The sequence below is a fragment of the Lactuca virosa genome, chromosome 4 (genome assembly GCF_052849685.1).
Source record: "Lactuca virosa cultivar CGN04683 chromosome 4, Lactuca_virosa_CGN04683_v6, whole genome shotgun sequence".
Taxonomy (NCBI): Eukaryota; Viridiplantae; Streptophyta; class Magnoliopsida; order Asterales; family Asteraceae; genus Lactuca; species Lactuca virosa.
The window spans coordinates 294,712,741-294,738,372 of record NC_136429.1 but is presented as its reverse complement, the minus strand read 5'-3'; the positions used below and the strand labels follow the sequence as shown (position 1 = coordinate 294,738,372).

General features: G+C 42.5%; 1 pseudogene across 1 annotated transcript in view; it reads left to right on the top strand.

Annotated features, from left to right (window-relative positions):
- Positions 1 to 25,632, top strand: part of LOC145105991 (uncharacterized) — an 85,522-nt pseudogene that overhangs the window by 41,334 nt on the left and 18,556 nt on the right. Inside the window, exon 11 of the transcript XR_013707450.1 lies at positions 5,792 to 5,974. The product of XR_013707450.1 is annotated as an uncharacterized LOC145105991 (transcript). The remainder of the gene's footprint in view (positions 1 to 5,791; positions 5,975 to 25,632) is intronic.

Sequence of the window (25,632 nt, the reverse complement as noted above, 5' to 3'; positions counted from 1 at the left end):
ACTCCGCTCAGCCCCACTATCGAACAAAATGCATGCATAAGTGTTGTTTAGGAGAAACGTACCAGTGACAACAGCCGGATCTCGAACTGCTTCACCCTGCCCCAATGTTAGTACCCTGCCAGATCCCCCAGCACCGTGGTTGTTGGCTTTTGGACAATTCCGCTTGAAATGGCCAACCTCCCCACACGCATAACACGTGCGCCTGGCCCCGACATTGTCGGGTTGAAGATTGTTTTTTCGCGGAGGCGCTCTGCAGTATCGGGAAGTGTGCACTTTTCATGTGCATTAAATGTCCTTGCATGCACCGATGTGATGATAACTACACTTTTTTCATTTTTGGTTTGAACATGCATAAGATTTTGCAGGTGTTGGTGCAATTGTGGTGGTTGTAGTTGGGGCTTGTATGGTCGGGGTAGTAGCAGCATGAACCGCTGCCATTTTTTGTTTCTTAGAAGATCCTGAAGACTGTCCCCCTTTCCTTTTATTTCCCGAATTCTGCTTGTTGCCTCCTTCCTTCTTGGCTTCTGTCTCTGTAGTCTTGGTGCCTTTCTTGTTTCCATGATCATACAACTTTTGAGCTAGACGTTTTGCACTATCGAAAATTTCAGGGTTTGCTGCAATTACGTTCCCCTGAATTGGAGGAGTTAACCCCCAAATGAAATGTTCGATTTTCTTTCCCTCGGAGGTTATCATCCCAGGGCATAGAAGTGCCAACTCGCTGAACCTAGCGATATAAGCCTCAATATCTGAGTTTTGCACCGTAAGATTCCATAATACTTGTTCCAACTTCTGTATTTCCTCACGGGGACAGTATTCAACCAACAACATCTCATTGAGTTCCTCCCACGACATGGCGTTTGCAACTAGAAGTGTTAAGGCCTCAACATGGCCATTCCACCATGATAGTGCTCGATCGACAAACGTACAGGCTGTGAACTTTACTTTACTCTCTTCAGGGCATTCACATATCTCAAAGACTGACTCGATCTTCTCGAACTAGCGCTACAAAGTTATCACCCCACCGGTTCTGTTGAATGTTCAGGGTTTTGCATTAGAGAAATCTTTATAATTGCATGCTTTCGTAGGCACTTGATTCATTCCATGGTTGGAGCTTCCTGTTCCCTGACCATTTTCACCTCCATTGTTTCTATTATGGATGTGAGCGAATGTTGCATCAACTGCAGCCGATACTGCTGCCTGGAATGACGCAGAGTTTACCTCCGGCGGAGGCGGTGGTGGTGGCTGCGTGTTTTTGTTTTTGCGCACGTACCTTCGAGGCATCTTCTATCATGGAATAGAAGGACGATGATTATATACTGATTTCGGATATCTTTTATTGTCTTGCGGTTTCGGCAATTCGGTTGTGCTTTTAAGTGAAATCATACAGTATCAAGCAATAATGAAAATAGAACTCATAGCAGCTAACAACATCACAAATAAAACACACACTTGTTTCATTATTGATAAAGTTTTGGTACATGTTACGTGAAAACTTGGCCTTTATAAGGCCTGCAATACATGAGATAATAGTCAAACAACATAACAACCCCATCGAGTAGTGTAATCACTTAATCGATGGGTTAGCCCTACCCACACAAAGTAAAGCAAAGAAGATGACATTAAATAGCATAATAATACTAACTAGTAGTGCGGTGACACTCATACGCCAAAATGGCGCACAAGGAGCTCGGCTATTTCACTCATTTCACGAGTGATCTCAGCTTCCTTTTGTTCTGCTCGAACTGCCCGAGCTTCGGCTGCAAAGAGTTGTTGCTTGAGAGTGGCTACTTCCTCCTCTAAGGAGCGTAGTCGGTCAGTAGGGTCCTCTTGTGCTATGTACTGGTCTGGTATTGTTTCCGAAGGGTGGGGTTCGCTCAGGATTTCTCCGATGCCTTCTTCCTCATCTGACTCCTTATCAGATTTTCCACCCTTGTAGTCCGTTTCTAGATATTCTTCAAGTCCTACTTTTGGGTTTCCCCTTTGAATCTCTTCTGGTTCTTCATCAATCCATCCATTGGCCACCAAGGCATGGTAGTACTGGTCTCCGTGCTGATACTCAGCCATGGTGCCTGCGCTAGAATGCAGGCGTGAGTAGCGTGTAGAAAGTGTACATGCGAAGGTTACATAATATCCTAAAACAATCCTATAGTATTTTAATTGTTTATGTTTGGTTCCTTAACACTTTTTGGATTTAAAGTTTGTAAGTTTTATATTCATTGTCCGCCACGATCACTCATAAGCACATATTGGTCGTATTTTGAATAAATATAGTTGATCGAGCTATATTTACCCCCAATACGATCACATAACTGCCTGGGTTTAATCGCGACGTTCAATTCCTCTAAAGACTTTTATAGTTTCTTATCTTGACAATACTCTAGTATGCACACATAGGTATGTATTTTAGATATGCTAGTTCACTATAAACATTTCTCCGATACCAATCTATCACACCCCTGAACTGGAGCGGCGGAAACGTCCGGGGGCGAATGATTTCATCTTGTAATATCATAACAAGTGTATATAAATGAAACATAGACATCATCATCACCATACATATAAGATAACAACATTCATGGTTTACATCATTGTGTTTGTACATAAACTTACATCCAAAAAATATCAAATGTATGGTGAAAACAAAAGTTCAACAAATGCCAAAAGTCCAAAGCTGCCAACCTGCGTAGTGAGTTCCTGAGAATACAAGTTATTTTGATAAGTGTCAACATATAAAATGTTGGTGAGTTCATAAGCATGCTTAAATGAAAACCTTGTATTTGGTTTGTAAACACCATAAAATCCGATATTTTCTGTAAAAAAAAATAGTTTGTGAGTTTTTGTTTCAAATCTTCTATTATAGCATGTGTATGCTTGTTTTATTGTAACGTCCCGTTTAGTAGATAAATAAATAGATAAAGATTTATAAAAAGAATAATATCTTAAATGTGAAATAATGTAGCAAGGAGTTAGTTTTGGAGTTAAGATGTAATTTCCGGACTAATTTGTGAAGAATTTTGATAGTTGGGGATTGTTTAGTAAGTTACAGAGTTGTTTTGAGAATAATTTTAGAAGCAAGGGTATGTTTGGTAATTATTGGGTTAAAATTGAGAAGCTTTTATCGGCCAGGGGCTAAAGTGTAAGTTTTGGGCTTGATTTGAAAGGAATTTAAGAGGGCAGGGTCGAATTGGTAAATCATGGACTAGGTTTGAAAATAAATCTGGAAGTGAGGGGTCGTTAGTGTCATTATGGGATTAACTTTTGAGACCTGGGTATATAAAGTTACCACCCCCGAAACCCTAACCCTACTCTCGGATGAAGTAGCTGCCACCACCTTGTGACTCTCTAGCCACCATCTCCCTCTACTCGTTCTTTTCCGATCCGACCAGGTCGCCATCCACTGCCGGCGACGCTGTGAGCGACAAGGACCATCGAGACCGGATTTTGAGCTGTGAACGGCTTGTGCGGGCTGTGAGCGATCGGAATAGCGCTGGACGCGGAGACTCACAGCGTTGCTGTAACCACTCGTTGTTCTTCTCCATTCTTCTCTGGTTGTAGCTAACGGACATTCGCCTGGCTGCCGCCGCCGTCGCTTAGTTCTTCTCCCACCGTTCCAGTCGTCATCCGCCAACCCGAAGAGGCTGTTTTTGTGTGCTTCAGCTCATAGGTCGCAAGCTGGGGGGTGGGCTGTGGTTGCTGTTCGATTGTGAAGGCTTGTTTGACCAGTGAAAACCCGTGAAGAGCCACCATGGCGGCCAACCATGGTGGTTGCCGCCGTCAATGCCGATGCTGCCGTTTTTTCGGTGCCATTACCGCCGCCCTTAGCCACCAGGTGGGTGGCTGGAGTGTGTTCTACTTTGAAGTGGGTGCTTTGTTTAGCCGGAAATCGCAAGGAAGCCACGGTGGTGGCTGCCGCCATGTTTGTGTTTATCTTGTGAGTGGGTGTGTGTTTACTTGAGATTTAGCCTTGTAAAATGTAATTAGAAATGGATTAATGAAAAGAAACTCAGAACCACCACCGTAGGGTGGTGGCTGCCGCCACTGGCCGCCGGGTCGGGTGGCGATGTGCCTTGTTTGGTTTGTAACTCGTTTGGATGTTTGGACAAGGGACTAAAACCCTAACGGGCCTAATAAACCCTAGTGGGCCCAATGAATCCCTAAATGGCCTAAAAGCCCAAACATGTGACTAATGGGCCTAGTGAAACCCTAATGGTCCTAATGAACTTTAATTGATCAAAAGACCTAGCTATTGGGCCTATTGGGCTAAGATGGGGTTGGAAACCCTAGATAGGGTTTAGAAAACCCTGATATTGGATTTATGGGCTTGGACTTATCGGGACCCACATTTGGGCCATTGGACTGGAATTGTGTATTAAGCCCAATCACATCATATGATTTAATTAGAAGAATTATGCATTTAATGAATTAAGTCCTTAATGAGTTAAGTGAGAAACACTTAACCCTAATCGTCATTTTATGAGAAACCCTAATTTCACTTGGGTTTATTGTTGGGCCTTTCTATTGGGCCTTGATGATTGGATTATTAATGGGCCATCCAAGATCAAGCAAATGGACTAGAATAATCAATGGGCTTTGAGGTAAGGCCCATACGAGGAGTTGGGCCCAATTTGGAAAATTGGGCCATAGTTTGGGCCTTTATGATTATGTGATATTGGGCCATTAGAATGTTGAATGCTGGACTAAATGGTTGGGGCTTATGGTAAGACCTTGTAAAGGTTTGGGCCCAATTTGGAAAATTGGGCCATATGTTGGGCTTTGACTCATAGTTGAGTTTTGGGCCTTTTTGATTGGGCCTTGAGCTTGAATAAAGCTAAGTTAGGGGTAAAGTAGTATTTACCCCCAAGTATGTATTTATGGTTATGTGTTGGAACCCAATTATTAATTGGGTAATGTTTTGATATTGACAGGTCGGGAATCTGTCATCCAGCAGCTGGGGGGTTATGTCTACGGGACTTCAACAGTGTGAGGTGAGTTACCTTTCAGTCGATGTGGGTCTAGGGCACAAATGTCGGCCCACTAGTAGGTGACTATGTATGAGATGATTGTCTTTGTGATAATTGTCTGGTTTGCAACTATCTGATATGCTCTATGTGCTAGGATGCTCTGTTATATGTTTTAGTAGTATTAGGGGTGAAATAGTCCCCGAATACCGGTTGAAAGATACCGAAGGGGTCGTCAGAACCCATGCATGCCTAGCAGTATGTTATGTTATGTTATTATGTGGTAGTGGTAGGGGTGAAATAGTCCCCGGTTACCGGTTGAAAGATAACGAAGGGGAGGTTAGCTCCCGGTTACCGGTTGAAAGATACCGAAGGGGTAGGTCGGGCACCCAGATATGCCTGGCAGTATATTTATGTATGTTATGCTATGTTATTATGTGGTAGTGATAGGGGTGAAACAACCCCCGGATACCGGTTGAAAGATACCGAAGGGGTAGGCCAACACCCGGATATGCTTGGCAGCATGTGTGTTGTATGGTATGTGGTATGATGGTGGAACTCACTAAGCTTCGTGCTTACGGTTTTCAGTTTTGGTTTCAAGTACTTCGTCTTCAAAGGAAAGGAGCCGGCTCGATCGCAGCGCATCACACTATGGTTTTTCGCACATGAGATCTTTGGGATTAAACTCTGATATTGTTTATGATAACATGTTTTGATTATTTCTACTTTGGCTTTGACATGACATGATATTATGGATGTTTTCTTATACTGTCAGTTTTATAATAACTTATTTAAAAATGAAATTTTTGGCCTTGAATTTTGGGATGTTACAGGTTGGTATCAGAGCCTTGGTTTGAGGGATTCGGGAACACTCTCGGTTGTGTCTGAACTAAAAAAAAAAGGAGTTGGTATGAAAATTTTCAAAAGTAAAAATCATTTTATAAAAAGAAGTTTGAAAAGGGAAAAGAACTTTGAAAAGAACAAGGTGTGTGATGCGTGCAATCAACCGAGCTCAAGTAAGTTTTCCCAAAGATACCCATACATGTTATGTTATGATATGATTATGAGAACTGCATGCTAGATTAGGGCTGAGGATCTAGGAGGATGCCTTATGTGCCTATTGTATGTGCTTGTAGACTTGCATGCTAGTACTGATCAGTCAGTGATAGGATAACCTGTTTACGTTATGCCTGATTGTATGAGCCTTTGATTTGCATGTATAGATTCATGAGTAGAGGAGAGAATGGTTTGACTGGAATATGACGGTTAGATTTTTCATTGTCTGAATGTTGCTTGCTTTGTGCTTTGTGGGACTCTTAGTAATGTGAGCTAGCTATATTCATGAGGTAGCTAGTTGACATTACTGGGAATCTTTCAGCAGCTGAGGACTGGGTGAGTTCAGGAACCTAGGAAAGCCTAGGATACGTTTCAGTGGGTTAGTAGTGAGGTTCTGTGACAACCCGGAACTTCTACCTTGTACAACTATTCGATTCAATCAATGTTAGACTCGTTTCTGTTATCTTTTAGCACTATTTAAGGGTTCGTTTAAGTGTTCTACGCTTGAGTACAACCAAGGTTGATATTAGGGATGAGTTATCAAAGTCGTAAAGTAGCAAATCGGGCCATACACTCCTATAGGAGGAGTGTACGGCCGAACACATGGGTGTACGGCTATACACCCCCTCATGGCCGCACACTCAAGGTTGTGGGTCACCCACCCCTATATATATATGAGTAGACCTCCCTTCCTTCATTCCTTTCTTCCCTTGGCTGCACACTACTCAATTCTCTCTCAAGTTTCTTCAAATGTGAACCCTCCAAGGCTTCAAAAACGTAAGTATTCCATCCTTTAGTTTGTTATACTTGAAAGACCTCTTGATTTAAGCCTTGACTCTTCAAGTTTCATCATGTTCTTCATCCTTTGAAGGAGTACGGCCGCACACCTTCATAAGGTTGGTCGTACACACCTTAATGGCCCTCCAAAGTGAGAGTTTGGACCCTATCAGCTAGTTGGACATGTTAAACCTTTGATCCTAGCCTTGGTTCACCTTAAAGTCGACAACTTTAGCATGAACATGAAGGGTGTATGGCCGCACACCCCTTGTACGGCCGCACACACCTCTTAGGGATGTAAACCCACTTTGATGATCATTTTAGGCCTCAAACTTGCATTACAACTAAGCATAGGACCTAGAACACCTCTTGGATGCTAGTTAGGACCTTGGAAACACCTCAAAAACACACCTCTTCATGAATGTACGACCGTACACTCATGGGCCACACACCCCTGGCCAAACACACCCTTAAGGTGGCCGTACACCTCCCTCACTCAATCACATATGGTTTAAACACTTAGTTCAAGTGTTTCCAAGTCGTTAGGGTGGTTTCCCATCATGTCTAGTAGTGAAATACCCTAATTTGACTCCTATATGTGTTATTACATGTTAAATAGGATCCAATTGTGTTCGAGGCTTCACTTGACATTCGGCATCTCATATCAATCTTTCATACTAACCACTCACTCGAGGTGAGTTCATACCCCTACATTTTTCCGAGTTTTTAATGTTTTCAAAGGGGGAATACAAGCCAAACATAAATGTTTTTATGAAAATTATACAAAAGGATTTCAATAAACTTAAAACAGATAAAATCAATACAAACACATAGTTTCTATAGTTTTACAAAATATTTAGATATTTTATCCCTTCTGTATTATGCTGAGCATAAGGGACATTTGCAACTTACAAGATAGCCGCACAGTTTTAGATCATACAAAGTTATACATATACAAACACACAAACTATAATAGGTATAGTTTGGAAATTCATTCAAGGTTATACATATACAAACACACAAACTATAATAGGTATAGTTTGGGAATTCATACAAAGTAATACATATACAAACACACAAACTATAATAGGTATAGTTTGGGAATTCACACAAGGTTATACATATACAAACACACAAACTATAATAGGTATAGTTTGGGAATTCATACAAGGTTATACATATACAAACACACAAACTATAATAGGTATAGTTTGGGAATTCATATAAAGTTATACATATACAAACACACAAACTATATTAAGTATAGTTTGGGAGTTCTTTAAACAGTTTACAAACTTATCCTTTATAAACCTTTCGGTTATTCATAAAAAGGGTTTTTCTGCATTATTACTTGTAAAGTCGTTAGTCTAATTGGAGACACGTGCTTGGGCGCTTACAAACTTAACTAAGTGGAGGACTGCCCCTTATGATCCAGAGTCTCCTCGAAGGAGAGCGTGATTTTTGTGTATAGATCTATACGGGACTGACTATCCCGCACCTTACTGCTAGCTACAGTAGGACCGCAGGTTTACGGGTGACAAAGTCATAAAGGATACTGGTGCCCGATTCGCGCCATATCAAGTTTAGTATGGTCATAAAGCTCGCAATTTAGATAACAACGATATATTTACGTAGTAATATACGATACATGAACAATAATTATTGGGTATAATGATGGAAAATACATGGTTTCGTTATGAGAAATAAAACTACTAAACATGCTAGTAGTAACCAGGGTTTTCATACAGAACATTTCATACAGAGATTTTTCAAACAAAGTTCATCATACAATACATCTAGTAGTAATCCAATCATACAAACATTTTTACTAATATTATCTCACATTTACTAAAGAAAATATTAGATTTTCTTAGAATCATACAGACATTTCTTCAAATTCATTAACAGATTTTCACTACAAAACATCACTAATGAACTCACCAGCTTTATGCTGATACTCTTTCAAACTACTTGTAATCTCAGGAAATCAGTAAACAGGTACCTCCTGGAGTTTTGAGAAGTCGGGGCACTTAAAGTCATGTCTTGTTATTTTACTTACACTTTTGATGTATTCAAACAAGACTTAAACAGATGTAAACCTTTTTCATATATGTATTCAATGTAATGGTTGTGTTTACTACGATTGCTATGATACAATTGTTGTGATACTACACATGAATTCATCCGCCCCCGAACGTTTCTGTCGTTCCGGTTTGGGGGTGTGACAGATTGGTATCAGAACTCTTGTTTATAGTGAAGTAAGTATACCGAACCTTACATGGTATACAACTATAAAAATTAAGGGGCTGAAGTACTCTGAACAAAAAAGTATACTTTTAAAATATAAGTATTTTATAAGAAGTATACAAATATACATACATAACAGAACCAGAGTCATAGGTAGAACAAAACAAAAGTATTTGGGTGTTGGACACTGTGGTTAAACCTGGGCAGTTATGTAATCATGTCTAGGGTAAATATAGCCTGAACAACTATATTTATTCGAGACATGACCAACATGTGCTTGGGAGTTACTGTGGTGTTGCAGCAAGCCTAAAACTTACCAAGTATATATACATCAGATATCGGTAGAACAAAAACATACAACTTAAAATACTATAGGAGTATTTTAGCTAGAGCCGAATACAGTATAGAGATTCATTCCAAGTGTTGCTACATATTCCTTCTTAGCGATAGTTACTTGCAATAGTAACCCTCCTCTATATATCGCTTCGTAGAACACTTTAACTTTCAGAATGAGATATATCTTGTTTCATATATGTTGATTTAAATTTAGGGGACGTATCATCCTCTTCTTCCTGATTGTTCTAGAACAAGATGCCTCCCCAAAGAAGACCCATCAGAAGGAACAACGACACTCCGCCACCACCACCCCATCAGTTCGATCATGTTATGTTCCAGGCAACAGTTACAGCTGCCGTGACTGCAGCAATGGCGCAAGTAAACTCTGGTGGATCCGGAAGTGGTACTTATCCCCAGAACCTCGGTGATCAGGGACATCAAAAGGAGTGTTCCTACAAAGACTTCATGAACGCGAAACCCAAATCCTTTGATGGCAATGGAGGTGTTATTGCTCTGACTCGATGGTTCGAGAAGATTGAATCCATCTTCGAAATTTGCGCCTGTTCCGAAGCAAACAAGGTGAAATTCGCCGCTTGCACTTTCACCGACAAAACATTGACCTGGTGGAATGGTCAAGTCAAATCCCTAACCCTGCCAGTGGCTAATGCCATGGGTTGGGAAAGTCTGAAGGAACTGATGCTCGCCGAATACTGCCCAAGAGCCGAGGTGCAAAAGTTAGAGCACGAACTCTGGAACCTGAAGATGAAGGGTTCCGACATTGCTGCCTACACAGCTAGATTCTGCGATCTGGGTCTTCTCTGTCCGGGAATGGTCACCCCGGAAAGCAAGAAGATTGAGAGGTACATCTGGGGACTGACGCCCCCAACCAAAGGAAATATTTTGGCTGCTAGGCTCACTACATTTGATAGTGCCAAGTGTCTGGCGCAAACTCTGATAGATCATGGGGTCGGTATTGATGAGGTAACAGCCGCTCCCGAACCACCAAAGGCTAGTGGTGGAAAGAAAAAGTTCTGGAACAAACAAAAGGCTCAGTCTTCGCAGGAGCTCTCCAAGAAACAACAAACGGTGGTAGTCCACGCTGCTACTACCCCTGCTGCAGTTTCCACTACTCCAACAACCCCCAAACGCTATGCTGGAAACCTAACTCTGTGCAACAAGTGCAATTACCATCATCATGGGCAGTGCCAGGAGATGTTGTGCACCAGCTGTGGTAAGAAGGGACACACAGCTCGATTCTGCAAGGCACCAGTCCAACCTACCAATCAGGCTCCTGGAGCGGGCGCTGGTCAAGCCTGTTATGGCTGTGGAGAGGTTGGGCACTTCAAAAGAAATTTCCTTAAGGCAACAACAGCTGGCAACACAGGGAGGGTGCTAGCTATGGGCCAGGAGGAAGCAGTCGCCGATCCTAGCGTTGTTACGGTTACGTTCCTCCTTGACCACTCTTATGCATGCATTCTTTTCTATTCTGGTGCGGAGAGGAGTTTTGTTAGTCATGCATTCAAACATCTACTCAAATGTAAATCCCAACCTTTAACTGAAACATTTACCGTCGAGATGGCTAACGGAAAGAAAGAGAGCACTAACGACATATTCATAGGCTGTACTCTTACCCTGAACGATCATTCCTTTCCCATCGATCTTATGCCAATATCTATAAAGAGCTTCGATGTCAGAATCGGCATGGATTGGTTGAGCCCCAATCGTGCTGATAGCCTTTGCTACGAGAAAGCCATACGTCTCAATCTTCCCTCTGGCGAAGCCCTCACTATTTACGGTGATAAACTCACTTCGAACCTTCGTATCATTTCATGCATCAAAGCCCAGAAGTATCTGCGGAAGGAATGTTATGCATTCCTAGCTCATGTTGTTGACGAAAAGCAAAAAGTTAAATACCTCGAGAGCATCCCCGAAGTCTGCAACTTTCCTGATGTCTTCCCCGAAGATCTTCCAGGGATTCCTCCCGAGCGCCAAGTCGAGTTTCGTATCGACTTAATCCCCGGAGCTACTCTTGTAGCTAAATCTCCCTATCGTCTAGAGCTGGCAGAAATACAAGAGTTATCCAGCCAGCTCAATGAGCTAATCAGCAAAGGATTCATAAGGCCGAGTTCCTCACCCTGAAGAGCCCCGATCTTGTTCGTGAAAAAGAAAGATGGATCCTTTCGGATGTGCATTGATTACCGAGAACTGAACAAGCTTACCAACCAGAACCGTTATCCCTTACCCAGAATCGACGACCTCTTCGACCAACTTCAGGGAGCCAGTTATTTCTCAAAGATAGACCTAAGATCAGGGTACCATCAGTTGCGGGTTCACGAGAATGATGTTCCCAAGACAACATTCTGAAATCGTTATGGACACTACGATTTTGTAGTGATGCCCTTTGGTCTAACCAACGCACCAGCGGTATTCATGGACCTGATGAATCGGGTGTGCCGCCCTTTCCTAGACAAGTTCGTGATCGTGTTCATTGACGATATACTTGTCTATTCGCGGAGCGAAGATGATCATAAACAACACTTGAGACTAGTGCTAGAAACATTAAGGGCGGAGAAACTATATGCAAAATTCTCAAAGTGTGAGTTATGGATCAGGAAGGTAACTTTCCTTGGTCACGTGGTTAGCGAGGAAGGCATACATGTGGACCCTTCCAAAATCAAAGCGATTGAGAATTGTTCAGCACCAAAGACAGCCACAGAAATCCGCTAATTCTTGGGTCTCGCTGGCTATTATCGCAGGTTTATCCAAAAATTCTCCAAAATCGCTAAGCCTTTAACCACCCTGACACAGAAAGGTGTAACCTTTAGTTGGGGTGAAAAGCAAGACACTGTGTTTCAAACATTGAATTCGGCCCTATGCAACTCACCTATCCTTTCCCTGCCCGAAGGGACGGAAGACTTAGTTGTCTACTGTGATGCATCCAATCAGGGCCTAGGCTGTGTGCTCATGCAGCGAGGAAAGGTTATCGCCTATGCGTCGAGGCAGCTGAAAACACATGAAGTCAATTACACAACTCACGATCTAGAGTTGGGAGCAATGGTCTTCGAGTTAAAGATTTGGAGACATTATCTCTACGGAACCAAGTGCACTGTATTCACCGACCATAAAAGCCTACAACATATCGTCGATCAGAAAGAATTAAACATGAGACATCGGCGATGGGTAGAGCTACTCAGTGACTACGAGTGTGATATACGCTACCATTCAGGTCGAAAAGTGAAGGCACTAACAATGACCATCCATTCCCATTTATCCGCACAAATTAGAGAGGCTCAGCTGTAAGCCCTAAAACCATAAATCATGTCGGATGAAGCCCTGAGAGGAATGGAAAAGAAATTAGAAGTCAAGGAGACAGAGTTTACTATTTCATGAACCGGATCTGGACCCCAAAGTATGGCGGGTACATGGAAGTTGTCATGAACGAGGCGCACAAGACTAGATACTCCGTTCACCCAGGTTCAAATAAGATGTATCTGGATCTCAAACGACTATATTGGTGGCCGAACATGAAAGCAAAAATCGCTACCTTCGTGGACAAGTGCTTGACTTGCGCCAAGGTGAAAGTAAAATATCAAAAGCCTTCAGGTTTACTTCAGCGGCCAGAAATACCTGAGTGGAAGTGGGAAATGATTACAATGGATTTTATCACTAAGTTACCCAGATCTCCGAGTGGGCATGACGCCATCTGGGTAATTGTCGATTGACTGACTAAATCCGCCCATTTCTTGCCAATCAAAGAAAACTTCAAAATGGAGAGACTCACACGAATATACCTTCGAGAAATAGTTCTCCTTCATGGGGTACCTGTATCCATTATCTCCGATCGAGATAGCAGGTTTACCTCGAGGTTCTGGGAATCACTACAGAAGGCTCTTGGAACTAAGTTGGATATGAGCACGGCTTATCATCCACAGACAGATGGACATAGTGAGAGAACAATCCAGACATTGGAAGATATGTTGAGAGCCTGCGTCATCGACTTTGGCATGTCATGGGACACTCATTTTCCATTGGTCGAATTTTCCTACAACAACAACAACTATACCGGCATCAAGGTTGCGCCGTTTGAAGCCCTCTATGGCCGTAAGTGTAGATCCCCTCTGTGCTGGGCTGAGGTGGGTGACACGCTGCTAGTCAAAGGTCAAGTCCCCGACAACACTCTCATGGGTCCTAAAATCATCCGAGAGACGACTGAAAAGATCGTACAAATCCGTGAACGACTGAAAGCATCAAGAGATAGACAAAAGAGCTACGCCGATAAGAGACGAAAACCCTTGGAATTCCAGGTTGGTGACCGTGTCCTTTTGAAGGTCTCACCCTGGAAAGGCATGATATGTTTCGGAAAGCGTGGAAAGCTAAATCGAAGATACATTGGACCATTCGAGATCCTCGCTAGGATCGGTCCTGTAGCATACAAACTCCGGTTACCCCGAGAACTTAGCAACGTACATCCCGTCTTCCACGTGTCGAACCTAAAGAAGTGTCTGTCCAATGAGACACTTGTGATTCCCCTCGATGAGATCGAACTAGACGAGAGTTTACACTTCGTAGAGGAACCAGTTGAAATCATGGACCGGAAAGTTAAACGAACGAAAAAAAGTCGCATCTCGATAGTGAAGGTTCGCTGGAATGCCAAGCGGGGACCTGAATTCACTTGGGAGCGTGAAGATTCTATGAAACAGAAGTACCCTCATCTTTTTCCAAGTCCATGATTTGTATCTCTATTCTTGAATTTCGGGACGGAATTCCCTCTAACGGGGGGATGATGTGACAACCCGGAACTTCTATCTTGTACAACTATTCGATACAATCAATGTTAGACTTGTTTCTGTTATCTTTTAGCACTGTTTAAGGGTTCGTCTAAGTGTTCTAAGCTTGAGTACAACCCAATTTGAGATTAGGGATGAGCTATCAAAGTCGTAAAGTAGCAAATCGGGCCATACACTCCTTTAGGAGGAGTGTACGGCCGTACACATGGGTGTGTGGCCGCACACTTAAGGTGGTGGGTCACCCACCCCTATATATATGAGTAGACCTCCCTTCCTTCATTCCTTTCTTCCCTTGGCTGCACACTACTCCATTCTCTCTCAAGTTTCTTCAAATGTGAACCCTCCAAGGCTTCCAAAACGTAAGTATTCCATCCTTTAGCTTGTTATACTTGAAAGACCTCTTGATTTAAGCCTTGACTCTTCAAGCTTCATCATGTTCTTCATCCTTTGAAGGAGTACGACTGCACACCTTCATAAGGTTGGCCGTACACACCTTAATGGCCCTCCAAAGTGAGAGTTTGGCCCCTATCAGCTAGTTGGACATGCTAAACCTTTCATCCTAGCCTTGGTTCACCTTAAAGTCGAGAAATTTAGCATGAACATGAAGGGTGTACAGCCGCACACACCTCTTAGGGCCGTAAACCCACTTTGATGATCATTTTAGGCCTCAAACTTGCATTACAACTAAGCATGAGACCTAGAACACTTCTTGGATGCTAGTTAGGACCTTGGAAACACCTCAAAAACACACCTCTTCATGAGTGTACGGTCGTACACTCATCGGCCACACACCCATGGCCGTACACACCCTTAGGGTGGCCGTACACCTCTCTCACTCAATCACATATGGTTTAAACACTTAGTTCAAGTGTTTCCAAGTCCTTAGGGTGGTTTCCCATCATGTCTAGTAGTGAAATACCCTAATTTGACTCTTATATGTGTTATTACATGCTAAATAGGATCCAATTGTGTTCGAGGCTTCACTTGACATTGTGCATCTCATATCGATCTTTCATACTAACCACTCACTCGAGGTGAGTTTATACCCCTACATTTTTCCGAGTTTTTAATGATTTCAGGGGGAATACAAGCCAAACATAAATGTTTTTATGAAAATTATACAAAAGGATTTCAATAAACATAAAACAGATAAAATCAATACAAACACATAATTTCTACAGTTTTACAAAATATTTAGATATTTTATCCCTTCTGCATTATGCTGAGCATAAGGGACATTTGCAACTTACAAGATAACCGCACAGTTTTAGATCATACAAAGTTATACATATACAAACACACAAACTATAATAGGTATAGTTTGGGAATTCATACAAGGTTATACATATACAAACACACAAACTATAATAGGTATAGTTTGGGAATTCATACAAAGTTATACATATACAAACACACAAACTATAATAGGTATAGTTTGGGAATTCATACAAGGTTATACATATACAAACACACAAACTATAATAGGTATAGTTTGGGAATTCATACAAGGTTATACATATACAAACACACAAACTATAATAGGTATAGTTTGGGAATTTATACAAGGTTATACATATACAAACACACAAACTATATTAAGTATAGTTTGGGAGTTCTTTAAACAATTTACAAACTTATCCTTTATAAACCTTTCAGTTATTCATAAAAAGGGTTTTTCTGCATTATTACTTGTAAAGTCGTTAATCTAATTGGAGACACGTCCTTGGGTGCTTACAAACTTAACTAAGTGGAGGACTGCCCCCTTATGATCCAGAGTCTCCTCGAAGGAGAGCGTGATTTTTGTGTATAGATCTATACGGGACTGACTATCCCGCACCTTACTACTAGCTACAGTAGGACCGACAGGTCTACGGGTGACAAAGTCATAAAGGATACTGGTGCCCGATTCGCGCCATATCAAGTTTAGTATGGTCATAAAGCTCGCAATTTAGATAACAACGATATATTTACGTAGTAATATACGATACATGAACAATAATTATTGGGTATAATGATGGAAAATACATGGTTTCGTTATAAGAAATAAAACTACTAAACATGCTGGTAGTAACCAGGGTTTTCATACAGAACATTTCATACAGAGATTTTTCAAACAAAGTTCATCATACAATACATCTAGTAGTAATCCAATCATACAAACATTTTTACTAATATTATCTCACATTTACTAAAGAAAATATTGGATTTTCTTAGAATCATACAGACATTTCTTCAAATTCATTAACAGATTTTCACTACAAAACATCACTAATGAACTCACCAGCTTTATGCTGATACTCTATCAAACTGCTTGTATTCTCAGGAAATCAGTAGACAGGTACCTCCTGGAGTTTTGAGAAGTCGGGGTATTTAAAGTCATGTCTTTTTATTTTACTTACACTTTTGATGTATTCAAACAAGACTTAAACAGATGTAAACCTTTTTCATATGTGTATTCAATGTAATGGTTGTTTTTACTATGATTGCTATGATACAATTGTTGTGATACTACACATGAATTCATCCGCCCCCGAACGTTTCCGCCGTTCCGGTTTGGGGGTGTGACAGGTTCAGTGAGACTTGGGTGTACTAGTTTGAGGAAGTGACTTGGAGGATTCGGTAGGATTGCTGAGGAAAGTATGGATAGGTGTGGAAGGTAGTATTAGTCCCGTACTACTGAAAGGACAGGATCCATACTCGAATCGGTGAGAGTCTTGGAGAATCTGAGAAGCTTCGGGGAGGAGTTTGTGACCCGATTTAGGGACAGAGGATGTTCCAGTTGTTGCAACTTAGCCATTGGAAAGTGAGATAGTGAGCGTGACAGGGTGTCAGAACCTGAAGGATATGATTTCCAAGAGTTTGCAGATGCGAGATCGATTTGGAGCACCCTGGGAAGAGAGGGTCGTGCCAGGTGCGTACAGTAGAGGGTCCTGGGAAGAGATCCATGACTTCTGATCATCGGGTGAAAGGCCAGCAGGGCCGGAGTCAGTGTTGCACGTACGGGAAAGTGCACAAAAGAGTTTGTCGCACCAAGGGTTTAGGCTGCTACAGGTGTGGCAGGGTTGATCATGTCAGCTGAAGGTGATCTGTATTCCTCCAGATGATGCGGGTATGTCATCTTCTACTGCTATTAGGTGGATGTTGGGAATACGTATCGCTTTGGAATTGTGAGTGAATTTGGATAAGTCAGATATCGGGTTGGTTTTCTGCTAATGTTTGGGTTATCAAGGATCATATATGCCATCCTGCATGCCGAAAAGTCATTGATGAACCTAAGTATGGACGCATCTTGTGAAGTAGGTTCCGCGTGTACCGTTATCATTCTGGATATTTGTCGAGATTTTTGCAGGAGTATTATTTGGGAGATCCTTGGTCGGGAATTAGTGGGATGGTTGTCCACTGAAGTCAGAGTTGAGTGATTCTATCATTTGTTCGTATATGGTCGAATTTGTCTATGGATGAACTTTGGAGTTCAAGGCACTACTATTGCTAAAATAGGATTAGTAGCATGAAGATGGTGATGTCAGTTGTGGGTGTTAGATGCATAAGTGGTTGGTCATCGGATGTTCAAGAGAATTGTAATTTCGCATTGGCTGTGTACGGATAGAGTTCAGTGGTGCTGCGAGATTGGAAGTGGGAACGAGGAATCGTCAGTCGGAGTGAAGATTAGAGCATGTAGTTGTCAGCATGGGGGGTGGATTGAGGTGTCAGACTGGACCAGATTTCAAGAGTACTCATCAAGATTTCCGAGTATGGGCGATCTTAAGGTTTAACCGGTGATTAATCGCTAGCATTGGTAAGCACAGGTTGTCATCAGTGGGATACTAGAAAGCGAGAAGGATTGGGAATCCTTCAATTCTCCCGTGCCGTGAAGACTTAGTTGAATCTAAGTGGGGGGGGGGGGATTTTTTATAAAGTCCTCCAAATGTGAGTTCTGGTTGCGCGGGGTGCAATCTCTTGGGCACCTTGTTAACCAGAAGAGTATTCTAGTCGATCTGGCCAAGATAGAGGCCATGATGCAGTGGGAGATTCCGAGGTCTCCATCTGAGATTCGGAGTTTCCTGGGTCTAGCAGGTTTATAACGGAGATTTATACGGGACTTCTCCGAGATTGCGGTTCCTTTGACCCGACTGACCAAGAAATCAGTAGCCTTTCGCTGGGGGCCTGAGCAGCAGGCAGCCTTCGAGACTCTCAGACAGCGGTTGTGTGAGGCACCTATTCTCACCTTGCCATAGGATGTAGATGATTTCTTGGTTTACTATGACGCTTTGATCACGGGCATGGGTACGGTACTGATACAGTGGGGTCACGTGATAGCAGGTTTCGGGAATCAGGTTAGAGTTCCGGTTAGGGCTCAAGTTCAGTGATGTGTTAGGTCGAGCGCATGTTCGACCCGGTTTGGAAAGTGTTGTAAGACTACGGGGGTAGCCGTAGCATTCACTAGTAGTCAGATAGTATGGAAAGTGTTGTAAGACTACGGGGGTAGCCGTAGCATTCACTAGTGGTCAGTTAGTATGGAAAGTGTTGTAAGAGTACGGGGGTAGCCGTAGCATTCACTAGTGGTCAGTTACTATGGAAAGTGTTGTAAGACTACGAGGGTATCCGTAGCATTCACTAGGGGTCAGTTAGCATGGGAAGTGTTGTAAGACTACGGGGGTAGCCATAACACTCAGTAGCGGTCAGATAAGTGATAGAGTGTCGTGACACTACGGGTTGCCGTAGCATGCACTAGGTTGGTAGATGACATGAGCGTGTTGTTGGAACGCAGAAGGAACAGTAGCACCCAAAAGTTTGAGTGTACCAGTGAGGGTATGGAAATCCGCGGATTGGATTTCAGAATTACCCAATGGATTAGATCTGGTTGGGCCAGTGATAAGATTGTAGAAGCGCCACTACAGCTATGAGAGCAAAGAAGCAGTGGACTACTTAAGGTCATTTATGACATAAAGCTATCAATAGTCATGTAGCAATCACTTCTAGCCTTGGGTTTGGTGACGTCAGAATTCGACGCATGGAACCAATCGGTTAGATCAGAAAGTTGTTAGAGTCACAGTGGCATGATAACTAGTTGCAACTAGTTCCAGAGAAGGATTTCATTCAGAAGTCGTGTGAGGCGACTAAGTGGGAGTCCTTTGGCTCCGCAGCCGGGCTAGAACCCGGTATTTCAGATGATTGGCGAAAAAAATTGAGACCAGGTAGGTCTCGGTAGATGTTGGAAAGCAGCCATGTGGCAGCATACTGCTTCAGGTAGTTCAGTGTTCGGGCAGTTTCTGCGTTTGGGCAGTGTTAGTATTTGTCACTCACAAGAGGATTATCTGAGCCCTGGCCAAGTATAAGTGATATGCAAGGATATTTGGGTCTGTGACCCTGTTACATAGTGGGAACCGCGAGTAATCAGAAGTTAAGTAGTCAGTTGTGGGATAAACGGACTGGATTCAACGATAATGATTCTGTATGAGTGGTCTGTCAGGGAATCAGACTATCTCAAGACATCAGATTTCAGACGGAGTAGATGTGATCTTGTTTCCAGGAATTTGTTCATCTGCAGAATTTAGGGCCTTGCGAAGGATGGTCACGGTTAGCCTGGGGAAGACTAGGGTGTGCACTACCGGCGACGCTGTGAGCGACAAGGACCACCGAGACCGGATTTTGAGCTGTGAACGACTTGTGCGGGCTGTGAACGATCAGAATACCGCTGGACGTGGTGACTCTCGGCGTTGCTGTACCCGCTCGTTGTTCTTCTCCATTATTCTACGGTTGTAGCTAACGGACGTTCGCCTTGCTGCCGCCGCCGTCGCTTAGTTCTTCTCCCACCGTTCCAGTCGTCATCCGCCAACCCGAAGAGGCTGTTTTGGTGTGCTTCAGCTCGTGGTTCGCAAGCTGGGGGTGGGCTATGGTTGTTGTTCGATTGTGAAGGCTTGTTTGGCCAGTGAAAACCCGTGAAGAGCCACCATGGCGGCCAACCATGGTGGTTGCCGCCGTCAACGCCACTACTGCCGTTTTTTCGGTGCTATTACCGCCGCCCTGAGCCACCAGGTGGGTGGCTGGAGTGTGTTCTAATTTGAAGTGGTGCTTTGTTTAGTCGGAAATTTCAAGGAAGCCACTGCTACCACCTCGAGGTGGTGGTTGCCGCCATGTGTGTGTTTATCTTGTGAGTGGGTGTGTGTTTACTTGAGATTTAGCCTTGTAAAATGTAATTAGAAATGGATTAATGAAAAGAAACTCAAAACCACCACCGTAGGGTGGTGGCCGCCGCGTCGGGTGGCGGTGTGCCTTGTTTGGTATGTAACTTGTTTGGATGTTTGGACAAGGGACTAAAACCCTAATGGGCCTAATAAACCCTAGTGTGCCCAATGAAGCCCTAAATGGCCTAAATGCCCAAACATGTGACTAATGGGCCTAGTGAAACCCTAATGGGCCTAATGAACCTTAATTGATCAAAAGACCTAGATATAGGGCCTATTGCGCTAAGATGGGGTTGGAAACCCTAATTAGGGTTTAGAAAACCCTGATATTGGATTTATGGGCTTGGACTTATCGGGACCCACATTTGGGCCATTGGAATGGAATTGTGTATTAAGCCCAATCACACCATATGATTTAATTAGAAGAATTATGGACTTAATGAATTAAGTCCTTAATGGGTTAAGTGAGAAACACTTAACCCTAATCGTCATTTTAAGAGAAACCCTAATTTCACTTGGGTTTAGTGTTGGGCCTTGATGATTGGATTATTAATGGGCCATCCAAGATCAAGCAAATGGACAAGAATAATCAATGGGCTTTGAGGTAAGGCCCATATGATGAGTTGGGCCCAATTTGGAAAATTAGGCCATAGTTTGGGCCTTTATGATTATGTGTCACACCCCGACCGTCGGCGGAAACACCGTGCGGTGTAACGTCATTTCTCATATCATAGTTATCAACTTCCTGAAAACACATGCATTTTAAAATACGTCAACATAAAGTTGGTGAGTCCACAGGTTTTGACTCCATATAAAAATAATACATTTTCAAAGTTCAAAAGTCTAGTTTTGAAAGTATCATTTTGACTCTCCAACGTTTAGTATATATATCCTAGGTATAATGGCTTACTTACCAAATAAGTATATACCTATAAGTCTCATATATTATAAATATAAATGTTTGTTATTCCTTACAAACTAAGTTGCTACGTATAAATCTTATTTCAATTCTATACGAGTAAAACCGATACGTATAAATCTATTTCAATTCTATACGAGTAAGTAGGATAGGTATACTGGTCTACTTAATATACAAGTAATATACCTACTAGATTATTATGCTTAGAGTATAAGTCTTTGAGAAACTTATACTTAACATTCATACTTGTATATCGACAAAGTATAATGCTTCTAAAGTTGTGCTACCATGAGTCTGTAGCTGCGACTGTATGACTTAGTTTTATACCTCTTATTATTATTACAAGGATTACACCTTGTGGTAGTTACAAGGATCACACCTTGCGGTAGAACAAGGATCACACCTTGCGGTAGTACAAGGATCACACCTTGAGGTAGTTTCCGCACGCTTCATCGACGTTGGAAGGTAGTAAATTAGGCAAGTTCGTCACCCGAATACCGTTGGGTTGGAGCTAGCAACCACAGGTGGGGTTGTCAACACGTATAGATCCATATACAACTTCCTCACTCATACGGGATTAACGGTTATAGGTCAGAGAATTTCCACTAAGATTTCCAATCTTAGTTGATGAATACAATAGCTCATGTAAACTTTGACGGTGTTCTATAGTTCTAATAACAAAAGTATTTTCGTGTCTAAAACCCTAAGTTACTAGACTATGCTTTTAAACATTACTCCTAATTTCATAACATTTAGGCGGTATAACAGCTATAACTTGAAGTAAAACCAGGTTTTATCTTGACATAAAACCAACAAGAATATATAACATATCAAGTTTTATCTTGACATAAAACCAACAATAATAGCATATAACATATCAGGTTTTATCTTGACATAAAACCAATAATAGCAACATACTTTTTAACATATAGAACTCCCGAATATACTTCGGAACTATATCGCACACAACATATATAAAGAATCCTAAGTATAACTCAAGATCTACATTAATACAAGAATATGCTAACAAGTTGATAATAGTTGTATATATTCAAAATATTATATTTAGAACAACTATATCCCGGTTAATATAACTATCTACGTTGATACTAATATACTATCATATAGACATAATAGTAACGTATATACAATATTTAGCATGCGTTTTCCCCCGAAAATATTAGAAAGTGGGGCCGTAAAACTCACCTTAATATCGTACTTTGACGGAATCTAACTGAAAACGCTCAGCGGTTCGCGATCACCGGGCTCGGGAAGCGAAACGGCTTCAGCAAACGAGAGAGAAAGAAAGTCGAAATGGTGTAATGAGCCTTGGGGTCGAAATGGCTATTTATAAGTTTATTTTTGTCCCTCACGACGTGAGAATGATAGATTCACGTCGTGAGCTATGGCAAGAGTCATCCCGTAGCTTTAGCGCGTGTTTTCTAGCCTCGAATAGTGTCCTGCAGCGTCCTCACGTCGTGAGAAAACCTTGTTCACGTCGTGAGCTTTTGGGTTATCGTTTCGTAGACTTCTAGCCTCAAAATGTGGCGGTTTGACTCCTCACGTCGTACAATGCATCTAGTAGTAATCCAATCATACAAACATTTTTACTAATATTATCTCACATTTACTAAATAAAATATTGGATTTTCTTGGAATCATACAGACATTTCTTCAAATTCATTAACAGATTTTCACTACAAAACATCACTAATGAACTCACCAGCTTTATGCTGATACTCTTTCAAACTGCTTGTATTCTCAGGAAATCAGTAGACAGGTACCTCCTGGAGTTTTGAGAAGTCGGGGTATTTAAAGTCATGTCTTTTTATTTTACTTACACTTTTGATGTATTCAAACAAGACTTAAACATATGTAAACCTTTTTCATATGTGTATTCAATGTAATGGTTGTTTTTACTATGATTGCTATGATACAATTGTTGTGATACTACACATGAATTCATCCGCCCCCGAACGTTTCCGCCGTTCCGGTTTGGGGGTGTGACAGGTTCAGTGAGACTTGGGTGTACCAGTTTGAGGAAGTGACTTGGAGGATTCGGTAGGATTGCTGAGGAAAGTATGGATAGGTGTGGAAGGTAGTATTAGTCCCGTACTACTGAAAGGACAGGATCCATACTCGAATCGGTGAGAGTCTTGGAGAATCTGAGAAGCTTCGGGGAGGAGTTTGTGACCCGATTTAGGGATAGAGGATGTTCCAGTTGTTGCAGCTTAGCCATTGGAAAGTGAGATAGTGAGCGTGACAGGGTGTCAGAACCTGAAGGATATGATTTCCAAGAGTTTGCAGATGCGAGATCGATTTGGAGCACCCTGGGAAGAGAGGGTCGTGCCAGGTGCGTACAGTAGAGGGTCCTGGGAAGAGATCCATGACTTCTGATCATCGGGTGAAAGGCCAGCAGGGCCGGAGTCAGTGTTGCACGTACGGGAAAGTGCACAAAAGAGTTTGTCGCACCAAGGGTTTAGGCTGCTACAGGTGTGGCAGGGTTGATCATGTCAGCTGAAGGTGATCTGTATTCCTCCAGATGATGCGGGTATGTCATCTTCTACTGCTATTAGGTGGATGTTGGGAATACGTATCGCTTTGGAATTGTGAGTGAATTTGGATAAGTCAGATATCGGGTTGGTTTTCTGCTAATGTTTGGGTTATCAAGGATCATATATGCCATCCTGCATGCCGAAAAGTCATTGATGAACCTAAATATGGACGCATCTTGTGAAGTAGGTTCCGCGTGTACCGTTATCATTCTGGATATTTGTCGAGATTTTTGCAGGAGTATTATTTGGGAGATCCTTGGTCGGGAATTAGTGGGATGGTTGTCCACTGAAGTCAGAGTTGAGTGATTCTATCATTTGTTCGTATATGGTCGAATTTGTCTATGGATGAACTTTGGAGTTCAAGGCACTACTATTGCTAAAATAGGATTAGTAGCATGAAGATGGTGATGTTAGTTGCGGGTGTTAGATGCATAAGTGGTTGGTCATCGGATGTTCAAGAGAATTGTAATTTCGCATTGGCTGTGTACGGATAGAGTTCAGTGGTGCTGCGAGATTGGAAGTGGGAACGAGGAATCGTCAGTCGGAGTGAAGATTAGAGCCTCTAGTTGTCGGCATGGGAGGTGGATTGAGGTGTCAGACTGGACCAGATTTCAAGAGTACTCATCAAGATTTCCGAGTATGGGCGATCTTAAGGTTTAACCGGTGTTCAGTGGTGCTGCGAGATTGCAAGTGGGAACGAGGAATCGTCAGTCGGAGTGAAGATTAGAGCCTCTAGTTGTCGGCATGGGAGGTGGATTGAGGTGTCAGACTGGACCAGATTTCAAGAGTACTCATCAAGATTTCCGAGTATGGGCGATCTTAAGGTTTAACCGGTGATTAATCGCTAGTATTGGTAAGCACAGGTTGTCATCAGTGGGATACTAGAAAGCGAGAAAGATTGGGAATCCTTCAATTTCCCGTTCCGTGAAGACTTAGTTGAATCTAAGTGGGGGGGGGGAGAGAGTTTTTATAAAGTCCTCCAAATGTGAGTTCTGGTTGCGCGGGGTGCAATCTCTTGGGCACCTTGTCAACCAGAAGGGTATTCTAGTCGATCTGGACAAGATAGAGGTCGTGATGCAGTGGGAGAATCCGAGGTCTCCATCTGAGATTTGGAGTTTCCTGGGTCTAGCAGGTTATTAACGGAGATTTATACAAGACTTCTCCGAGATTGCGGTTCCTTTGACCTGACTGACCAAGAAATCGGTGGCCTTTCGCTGGGGGCCTGAGCAGCAGGCAGCCTTCGAGACTCTCAGACAGCGGTTGTGTGAGGCACCTATTCTCACCCTGCCATAGGATGTAGATGATTTCCTGGTTTACTATGACGCTTTGTGTAACATCCAAAAATTTTACGCCAAATTTAAACTTTTTCAATCATAAATAAAACCAAATAGTAATTGTTTACAAAATGTTTTCAATCATTATTCATCAGAGTGTCCCAGTAACCAGATCATAAGGATGAGGAGCGGTACGGTCACGCCTTCGCCTTGCCATGATCTCCTGAAGTACCTGAAACAATAAACTGAAAACTGTAAGCCCGAGGGCTTAGTGAGCTACCCCCAAAATACCAATACCCCGCTGATATTACCATCTCAGTAACAGACAATCAACAACATGCATACTGGGCCATCGGCCTGACTGGACCGCCCGCAGGGCCTACAGTCTAGCTGAATTTGTCCCGAGCCTTCGGCATAACTGGACCGCCACGTGGGCCTACAATCTCCCCGGACCGCTCATAGGGTATGTTGGCCTTCAGCACAAAGCAGGACCGCCTCAACCCAAGCAACAAACAAATAACCATGTGCGCATAACTAA